Below are 10,433 nucleotides of genomic sequence, written 5' to 3' on the forward strand. Positions count from 1 at the left end.
AGTGGGGTTATGGTATGGGCAGGCATAAGCTACAGACAACGAACACAATTGCATTTTATTGATGGCAATTTGAATGCACAGAGATACCGTGATGAGATCCTGAGGCCCATTGTCATGCCATTCATCCGCCGCCATCGCCTCATGTTTCAGCATGATAATGACCGGCCCCATGTCGCAAGGATCTGTACACAATTCCTGGAAACTGAAAATGTCCCAGTTCTTCCATGGCCTGCATACTCACCAGACATGTCACCTATTGAGCATGTTTGGCATGCTCTGGATTGACGTGTACGACAGCGTGTTCCAGTTCCCGCTATATCCAGCAACTTCGCACAGCCATTGAAGTGGAGTGGGACAACATTCCACAGGCCGCAATCAACAGCCTGATCAACTCTATGCAAAGGAGATGTATCGCGCTGCATGAGGAAAATGGTGGTCACACCAGATTCTGACTGGATTTCTGATCCACGCCCTATCTTTTGTTACCAACAGATGCATATCTGTATTCTCAGTCATATGAAATTCATCGATTAGGACCTAATGAATTTATTTCAATTGACTGATTTCCTTATATGAACTGTAACTCAGTAAAATCTTTGAAATTGTTGCATGTTGCGTTTATATTTTTGTTTAGTGTAGTTCTACCTGGAAACAAAAAGGTTTCTTCAAAGGGTTCTCATATGGGGACAGCCGATTAACAAATAGCACAACTTTTCTCAGTGTAGTCTACAATGATTTTCAATGGTAGATGCGACAGAGCAGGTAAATGTTGAACTGGACCGCAAAAATGCGCTGGCCTGGTCGGTGCTGCTGCTTTGAACATGGTGACTTCTGAAAAAGTACTGGGGCAAATGCTGTCTCGCCACAGGAATGAAGTGGGGGGAGATGCATCTGTGACAGACGAAAGTCAGACACTGATGTGGTTTTCCAACAGCAAGGCTCAATGCAACATGGCATAAACATTTTGTTTATAAACATTGGCTTTGTTTATATACATATTAAAATTTTTAAGGGGATTAGAAATGATGCAGGTAATATTATTTGATAGACTTCAATTATATCTGCTAATTTCATAGTTGATCTATCCCCTAAAAAAACAAACATATCACTCACAAACTGCCTACATTATAGGCTACTATCAATTGGTGAGAGAGAGCCTCAAATATAACATTAATTTGTACATATCCACTGTATACATGAATCGTGGCAAAGTTGGTTCTTGTTTCAGTCACATCTTTGGTCACGTTCACGTGGGTCAACCAAACAGCCTAATGATTCACAGTGGGCATACCACATGACATATTTTACTGGTTGAAATCTGATCTGGACGTCATACTACCAGATCACAACCAGATTAAGACGTCTTTTACATGACGTCTTTTTGATTGATATCTGTTTTTTGGTTGAAATCTGATTGAACTACTGAGCAATGCTACTCAATTAATAGAAACCAATCTATATAAACATGTGCATAGTGTTTGTGGGCCATGCACCCATTGCATATAAGGCACTAGAACCATAACAATTATTAAAATTGGAGTAACGCTATTTTTCAGCAGGGTTTGCATGATTCAGCTTAGCACTCTTGGCAAACAACAGCTGGCATAGTGCACCAAAGTGGGTTAGGGTCTCTTGGCATACTGTACCCAGTCAACACACTGGGATCGGGCCTATTCCGTTTGAGACCCGGGGGACATGGCATGGACTCGGACTCAGGTGGGGTGCTCGTTCGACTTTTGAATCGGATTTGACACCATACTTCTGTAGACTACTGCTCTACTGATCAAGTGCTGGAGAGGGTGTGACTCGCGGGAGTATAGTAGTGCTTGATTGACCGTTCAATCATTATGCTCAAATATGGTGTCAAATCCGATTCAAAAGTTGAACTAGCAGTAGATGGCGCGCGCGAGCAAGACGAAACATCATTGCGTGAGAAAACACTGAGTCGAGAGAGAAGAAAATGGTGAGTGAGCAGAAGACGTGAGTACACAGGCCAGTCACGAGTGCAAATAAAACTTGAGAGCTTGCAAGTGTGACTTTGAGAGAGCAGAACATCATTGTCAAAGATCAAAAAGAAAGATGTCTTAAACAGTACATCTAGCACTGTAAGCAAACGTGATTCAAATGTGTACAAAATGTAAATTGTCCACCAGCGTGTAAGCATAAAATTGTCCACCAGCAATACCCACTTGTCACTGTCAAGTTTTCGCTCTCAATTTCTCAAATTGCTCTCTCTCAAGTCTTGACACCTTTGGGTTTGGATTTCAAGCTGATGGGGGGGCGGGCTTAAAGGCGTGTGTGTGTCTAGAAACCTAAGACTGGTCACTAACAAATTCCTGCCATTGGCCAGTCCAGTGTTGTGATTGGCTATTAGGAGTCTTCTGTTTGCTCCAGGATTTTTGGAGTCGACTCCGACTCCTTTGGTTGGAGTCGACTCCGACTCCTTTGGTTGGAGTCGACTCTTGCTCAACTCCAAATCCTGTGGTTGGAGTCGAAGGAGTCGATTCTTGCTCAACTCCCAAAACACGCTGAAACGGATGCACACACGTACACATCACCTCATTATTGCAGAATCCTACTAGGAAGACTACATTTGCGTTCTAGAGGACTGACATGAGCATGATGATGCCCATTTCCCCATGAACTTAGCCTATAAAATGCCTATTTTGTTTGAATATAGAAGGTGATGTGTAGGAACTAGAATATTTCAGTGATATTGCTGTTCACAGCCTTGACGGATACCTTGAGAGGAAGTGTTTTTTAAGTATAATGCAGTGGATTTGCGATGATAACACAAACATTATATTAAGCAGGACATTCATACGAGCCTTAAAATCCAATTATAATCCAAAAGTAGTGTGAAATGCACTCATAAGCAACATGTATATAGAGGCTTTTTTTGCTAGCGTTCTATAAAGAACTCCCCCCTGTTCTTCCACGGTGCCACCAACATGCGCGCATCGCCCTCGTGCGGCAATGTTCGCAAACACAGAAAGGGGTCTATAGCTCAGCCTACTCATTGATACATTTACATTAACGTCATTTAGCAGACGCTCTTATCCAGAGCCCCTACTTTAGTGAATTTACGCGAGACATTGCAAGCCAACAAATTGAGAGATACAGCATTGCGAAAGCCTATACAGCTTTTGATTACCGATGCACGGTTCTGACTGTCTGCCTTGGTGGTGGCCGACAGGCCTATATGCCTGGCTGTGCCTCTCCCTCCCTCCCGTGCTAGCTCGCTCTGTCTTTGCTGTAAAAGTTGCGAGAGTTTTTATTCTCGGAAGTAGGCTACGGCAACTAGTTTCCGCCATTGCAAAAATATTGAATCTTTGGAGTCGAGTAGTAAGCTTGACACCAAGAAATGTGAGACGACGGGCAAGAAATCGAGAAATCAATTATTTTGGAGTCGACTCCCCACCACTAATGCACTGCAGAGCCGTCTGTTTAGCTAGCTAGCTAGCCGGTTTTAGCAATAAGCGCTGAACGACTTGGGAAACCCAGCAGCTTGAAAAACAAATTAATTGTGACGTGTTCTCTCATTTGTGTCTGCAAGTAAATCGCCAAGTAGCATACTATGTATGGTGGTGAAACGGACAGCACTCTCCAAGGTGCTGATTATTTCAAATCATTTTAGACGTCACTGCAGTATGCCCACATGCTTGAGTATAGCTGCGGGTCTTACACAAGTCCGAATTTCTTATTGCGTAATTTTGTAGACATCAATAGACAGCAACATTTTTAGACGACACTGCAGAACACCCGCCATATGCATATGCACACATACTCAGCTGTGGGTCTTACAAGACCTGAATTTCATATAATTTTCAAGACATCAATGTAGCTGTAGAACAAATATCACAATATCGGAATATAACTTCAAATACAATAAATCAATGTAGGCTACAGCAGAACACACATATGAGAATATATAGGCCTCCTGCCTATGTGATAATATGAAGCACATATTCAGATTACCCTCACAGTACAGAACAATTTTCTAATGGAAAAAAATGTCCTACCTTAGTTTTCAAAACCTCCCACAATGACTCTCCCCATGTCAAATCTATTTAAGTCCATTTCTTGCTCAAAGCCATGAGCGGGCTTCTAAGGCTGTTCTGAAGACTCTGGCTGTAGTGTCTATTTTTTTTCTTCATTTTGAGTGTTAACCTGGGTGGCCTCTTTAGCCTTGTCTACATTGATGCCACCAAATGTGCCTTAGTTCAGGCATGTTCAAAAACCTTTTTCTGAGGGCTCTTTGTTGTTTGTTTTTTAACGTCTGATGCATAGGATGTTCATTTACTGTACATTCCACCCACTCTTTTGCTAGTTTAATCCCTCCAGTCGTTTCTAGACCCAAGCTCCCTACCTTTATGCATGTTGTACAGCCCAACTTTGAATTCTGCATGACAGGGTTACATGTTTGCTTGCTCTTGAACTACAAATTGCACCTGCTCCGAACACTTCCTCGGTGGATGCACTGCCCCCCTCCCCCCCAGCTCGCTCTCCAGCTGAGTCTGACTCGCTAGTAGGCCTACTAGGTGACTACCTCATGAAGCTGGTTGAGAGAATGCCAAGTCATCAAGGCAATTTTTTGGTTACTACATGATTCCATATGTGTTATTTCATAGTTTTGATGTCTTCACTATTATTCTACAATGTAGAAAGTAGTAAAAATAAAGAAAAACCCTTGAATGAGTAGGTGTGTCCAAAATTTTGACTGGTACTATATATTATTTTGAAGGAACAGCCGCACCTGAACTTTTATTTTGAAAGAATACCGCCGCACCGCTTATTGCTGCTGACTTAACACAACGTTACAGCTACACAGAGGCGTGCCTGCGCTGCGCTGCTTATTGTTGCTGACTTTACACGTGCAGCGCGTCCGCAGTGATGAAATGGCTAGCTACGTTCAGACTCAGAGGGTTTTCGCGCTGCACACTCACTGACCAATACAATAATGTTCTCGCCCCACACACACAACCTGATCCAATACACATTTCATTCTGCAACATTGTTTTGTTTTAAATGTGACAAGTCCAATCAGATACAGATCTTCTTCTGACAGCTGGCTTGATTGACAGCTAACAATGCAGATGTGTTCTGCAGGCATTGCACATGTGGATAGTTAGCTGTCATTTAACTCATGTAGGCTAGCTGTCAGAGTAAAATCATGGACACCTTTTTAAAACGTGCAGCTCCCTCTTCATCTACTGCTGCTTCCAATGTCAACAAGGCAGACAACCCGGTCCCTGTCAAGAAGAGAAAATACGACCCCCGACTTCAAATATGGTTTTACATAGAAGACAGGCAGGGTGAGTGTAGACCGCTGTGCGTCCTATGCAACGAGCTGTTAGCTAATGAGAGCATGAAACTCTCCAAAATGAAAAGGCACCTGGACACCAAGCATCCAAGCCACAAAGATAAGAAAGCTGACTTAAAAAATAAAAAATAAAAGTCAATATCTGGAGGCCTCACAAGATTAATTGAAGGACGTATGCACGGTACAAGAAAAGGCACTTCAAATCAAATCAAATTTTATTGGCCACATGCGCCGAATACAACAGGTGCAGACATTACAGTGAAATGCTTACTTACAGCCCTTAACCAACAGTGCATTTATTTTTAACAAAAAAGTAAAAATAAAACAACAACAAAAAAAGTGTTGAGAAAAAAAAGAGCAGAAGTAAAATAAAATAACAGTAGGGAGGCTATATATACAGGGGGGTACCGGTGCAGAGTCAATGTGCGGGGGGCACCAAGCTAGTTGAGGTAGTTGAAGTAATATGTACATGTGGGTAGAGTTAAAGTGACTATGCATAAATAATTAACAGAGTAGCAGCAGCGTAAAAGGATGGGGTGGGGGGGCAGTGCAAATAGTCCGGGTAGCCATGATTAGCTGTTCAGGAGTCTTATGGCTTGGGGGTAGAGAAAGTTGAGAAGTCTTTTGGACCTAGACTTGGCACTCCGGTACCGCTTGCCGTGCGGTAGCAGAGAGAACAGTCTATGACTAGGGTGGCTGGAGTCTTTGACAATTTTGAGGGCCTTCCTCTGACACCGCCTGGTATAGAGGTCCTGGATGGCAGGAAGCTTGGCCCCAGTGATGTACTGGGCCGCACGCACTACCCTCTGTAGTGCCTTGCGGTCGGAGGCCAAGCAGTTGCCATACCAGGTGGTGATGCAACCAGTCAGGATGCTCTCGATGGTGCAGCTGTAGAATTTTTTGAGGATCTGAGGACCCATGCCAAATCTTTTCAGTCTCCTGAGGGGGAATAGGCTTTGTCGTGCCCTCTTCACGACTGTCTTGGTGTGTTTGGACCATGATAGTTCGTTGGTGATGTGGACACCAAGGAACTTGAAGCTCTCAACCTGTTCCACTACAGCCCTGTCGATGAGAATGGGGGCGTGCTCAGTCCTCTTTTTTTTCCCTGTAGTCCACAATCATCTCCTTTGTCTTGGTCACGTTGAGGGAGAGGTTGTTGTCCTGGCACCACACGGCCAGGTCTCTGACCTCCTCCCTATAGGCTGTCTCATCGTTGTCGGTGATCAGGCCTACCACTGTTGTGTCGTCGGCAAACTTAATGATGGTATTGGAGTCGTGCCTGGCCATGCAGTCATGGGTGAACAGGGAGTACAGGAGGGGACTGAGCACGCACCCCTGAGGGGCCCCCGTGTTGAGGATCAGTGTGGCAGATGTGTTGTTACCTACCCTTACCACCTGGGGGCGGCCCGTCAGGAAGTCCAGGATCCAGTTGCAGAGGGAGGTGTTTAGTCCCAGGATCCTTAGCTTAGTGATGAGCTTTGAGGGCACTATGGTGTTGAATGCTGAGCTGTAGTCAATGAATAGCATTTCACGTAGGTGTTCCTCTTGTCCAGGTGTGAAAGGGCAGTGTGGAGTGCAATAGAGATTGCATCATCTGTGGATCTGTTGGGGCGGTATGCAAATTGGAGTGGGTCTAGGGTTTCTGGGATAATGCTGTTGATGTGAGCCATGACCAGCCTTTCAAAGCACTTCATGGCTACAGACGTCAGTGCTACGGGTCGGTAGTCATTTGGCAGGTTATCTTAGAGTCCTTGGGCACGGGGACTATGGTGGTCTGCTTGAAACATGTTGGTATTACAGACTCAGTCAGGGACATGTTGAAAATGTCAGTGAAGACACTTGCCAGTTGGTCAGCACATGCTCGGAGTACACGTCCTGGTAATCCGTCTGGCCCTGCGGCCTTGTGAATGTTGACCTGCTTAAAAGTCTTACTCACATCGGCTACGGAGAGCGTGATCACATAGTCATCCGGAACAGCTGGTGCTCTCATGCATGCTTCAGTGTTGCTTGCCTCGAAGCGAGCATAGAAGTGGTTTAGCTCGTCTGGTAGGCTTGTGTCACTGGGCAGCTCGCGGCTGTGCTTCCCTTTGTAGTCTGTAATAGTTTTCAAGCCCTGCCACATCCGACGAGCGTCAGAGCCAGTGTAGTACGATTCAATCTTAGTCCTTTATTGACTCTTTGCCTGTTTGATGGTTCGTCGGAGGGCATAGCGGGATTTCTTATAAGCGTCCGGGTTAGAGTCCCGCTCCTTGAAAGCGGCAGCTCTACCCTTTAGCTCAGTGCGGATGTTTCCTGTAATCCATGGCTTCTGGTTGGGGTATGTATGTAAGGTCACTGTGGGGACGACATCATCGATGCACTTATTGATGAAGCCAGTGACTGATGTGGTGTACTCCTCAATGCTATCTGAAGAATCCCGGAACATGTTCCAGTCTGTGCTAGCAAAACAGTCCTGTAGCTTAGCATCTGCGTCATCTGACCACATCTGACCACTTTGCGCATCATACCTTGTGGCCTAGCGCATTACAAAGTGCAAAAAAGCCCACACCAGCACAGAGGATCTTATACTCCCTGCTGCGAATGCTATGTGTACTGAAATCTTGGGAGAGTCAGTCGCCAACAAACTTAAAACCATACCCCTATCCAATGACACCATGAGGAGGAGAATCCAGGACATGTCTGAAAGCATAACGCGCCAGACATCAGAGCGCATCAGTGCAAATATTATGCACTGCAGCTTGATGAATCAACAGGTCTGGCTAACCATGCAATTCTAATGGTCTATGTCAGACACGTCTGGGATGATTACTTCGATGGATACCGGACCCCTTTCGAGTGGAGATGGGAAGCGTCATGTTGCCAAGCAACGAATAGGATCAGCTGGTGGAGCTGTCGTTTGATCGCGGACTGAGCATGCGCTTCCCGGAAATGACACTGCCACAGTTCTGGTGCAGCGTATTGGGAGAGTATCTTCCTCTCGCCTGTCATGCGATCAGAATCATACTACCGTTCAGCACTACCTATCTGTGTGAAAGTGGCTTCTCTGCTATGGCCGTGCTGAAAACTAAAAGCAGAAAGAAACTGAACAGCCAGCATGACCTCCAAGTTGCGCTGTCATCCATCACCCCAGACTTCAATAAACTTATCAAACTGAAGAAACACCCCCAGTTTACCCACTGATAGGCCACACACACTACATAAATAAACAGGTAAATTAGTTATTGTTCAGTATGTTTATTATTGGTAATTAATTCGGACATTCATATTACATTTTATTAAACTGGTTAAAAACGTACACCTTTAAAACAACTTTTCAAGGTTGGGAAACTATTCACATGGTAATTGGTGATTAAAAAATCCTAATGATTGTTGTTTTTTCTATTTTGAACACTGGTATGTGTTACTGTTTATTAACAGTATTGGACTGGTTTTGATGTCATGTTCTGAGTCTGATCATTTATTACACCCCACTCCTGAACTGGTCACCTAATTAAATGGCTTATTCTCTTGAATTGATAATAAATGTTTGTTAAGTTGATATGTCTGTGTAATGACTTTTAATGCCATAATAGTATCCCATTGTGACAGAGTCTATTTTGCTAGTGAAGCCTGCCCAAGAAGGCAGCTGCAATACAACATTACAAAATGTAATCATCAACAGTCCATAACATTGGGTCGCGACTCAAATGACATTGTCAATTTTGGGTCCCCAGGCAAAACCAGTTGAGAACCACTGAGCTAGTGGATGTGCGGGTGGTGATGCTGAACTGGCGGGATTAGCAACGCTGCTAGCTAAGGCATCGCCATCAGGAACAGTTTGCCCCTCACTCCTCTCCTCCGGCACGGAGTTCTCTGGCTCGTTCTAGGTTCGATTCACCATCTTTCTCTGGATTTTTTAACTTGAAAAATGTCATCAAACTCGATTGCCTTTTCTTATCCATGTTTTATTTGGCTTTCCAAGTCTGGAATCAGTGTGGCAAGATAGGATGATTACACAGAAAGATCACCACGCTTTTACATCCCAGCTAACTAAATTACGTTCCAGTATTTTAGTCCCTACATAAGTCATGATAAAGTTATTGTGAAACGTTCCTTCTATGTAGCTGTGGTGTCCGCTGACAAAACCTTTGTCCCAAGTATTTTCAGGACGTAGAAATGTATGGGATTTTAAACAGTAAATAACGTTATTCAGTAACATTATAAGAGATGTCCTTGAATCTTCCATGAACGTGCACACTGTTACCTGCCTTATTGGTACTGTAGGTACCCACTGACGAATGTTACGTTCCCAGTGGTTACCAGAAACTGCATTTTATGGGGCTCTCAACGTACTTTCTGACATTTAGCAACATGAGGTTGACCTAAAAATACACATACAGTGGGGAGAACAAGTATTTGATACACTGCCGATTTTGCAGGTTTTCCTACTTACAAAGCATGTAGAGGTCTGTAATTTTTATCATAGGTACACTTCAACTGTGAGAGACGGAATCTAAAACAAAAATCCAGAAAATCACATTGTATGATTTTTAAGTAATTAATTTGCATTTTATTGCATGACATAAGTATTTGATACATCAGAAAAGCAGAACTTAATATTTGGTACAGAAACCTTTGTTTGTAATTACAGAGATCATACGTTTCCTGTAGGTCTTGACCAGGTTTGCACACACTGCAGCAGGGATTTTGGCCCACTCCTCCATACAGACCTTCTCCAGATCCTTCAGGTTTCGGGGCTGTCACTGGGCAATACAGACCTTCAGCTCCCTCCAAAGATTTTCTATTGGGTTCAGGTCTGGAGACTGGCTAGGCCACTCCAGGACCTTGAGATGCTTCTTACGGAGCCACTCCTTAGTTGCAGAGGCTGTGTGTTTCGGGTCGTTGTCATGCTGGAAGACCCAGCCACAACCCATCTTCAATGCTCTTACTGAGGGAAGGAGGTTGTTGGCCAAGATCTCACGATACATGGCCCCATCCATCTTCCCCTCAATACGGTGCAGTCATCCTGTCCCCTTTGCAGAAAAGCATCCCCAAAGAATGATGTTTCCACCTCCATGCTTCACGGTTGGGATGGTGTTCTTGGGGTTGTACTCATCCTTCTTCTTCCTCC

Source organism: Coregonus clupeaformis, unplaced genomic scaffold (assembly GCF_020615455.1).
Source record: "Coregonus clupeaformis isolate EN_2021a unplaced genomic scaffold, ASM2061545v1 scaf0144, whole genome shotgun sequence".
In the NCBI taxonomy this organism is placed as follows: domain Eukaryota; kingdom Metazoa; phylum Chordata; class Actinopteri; order Salmoniformes; family Salmonidae; genus Coregonus; species Coregonus clupeaformis.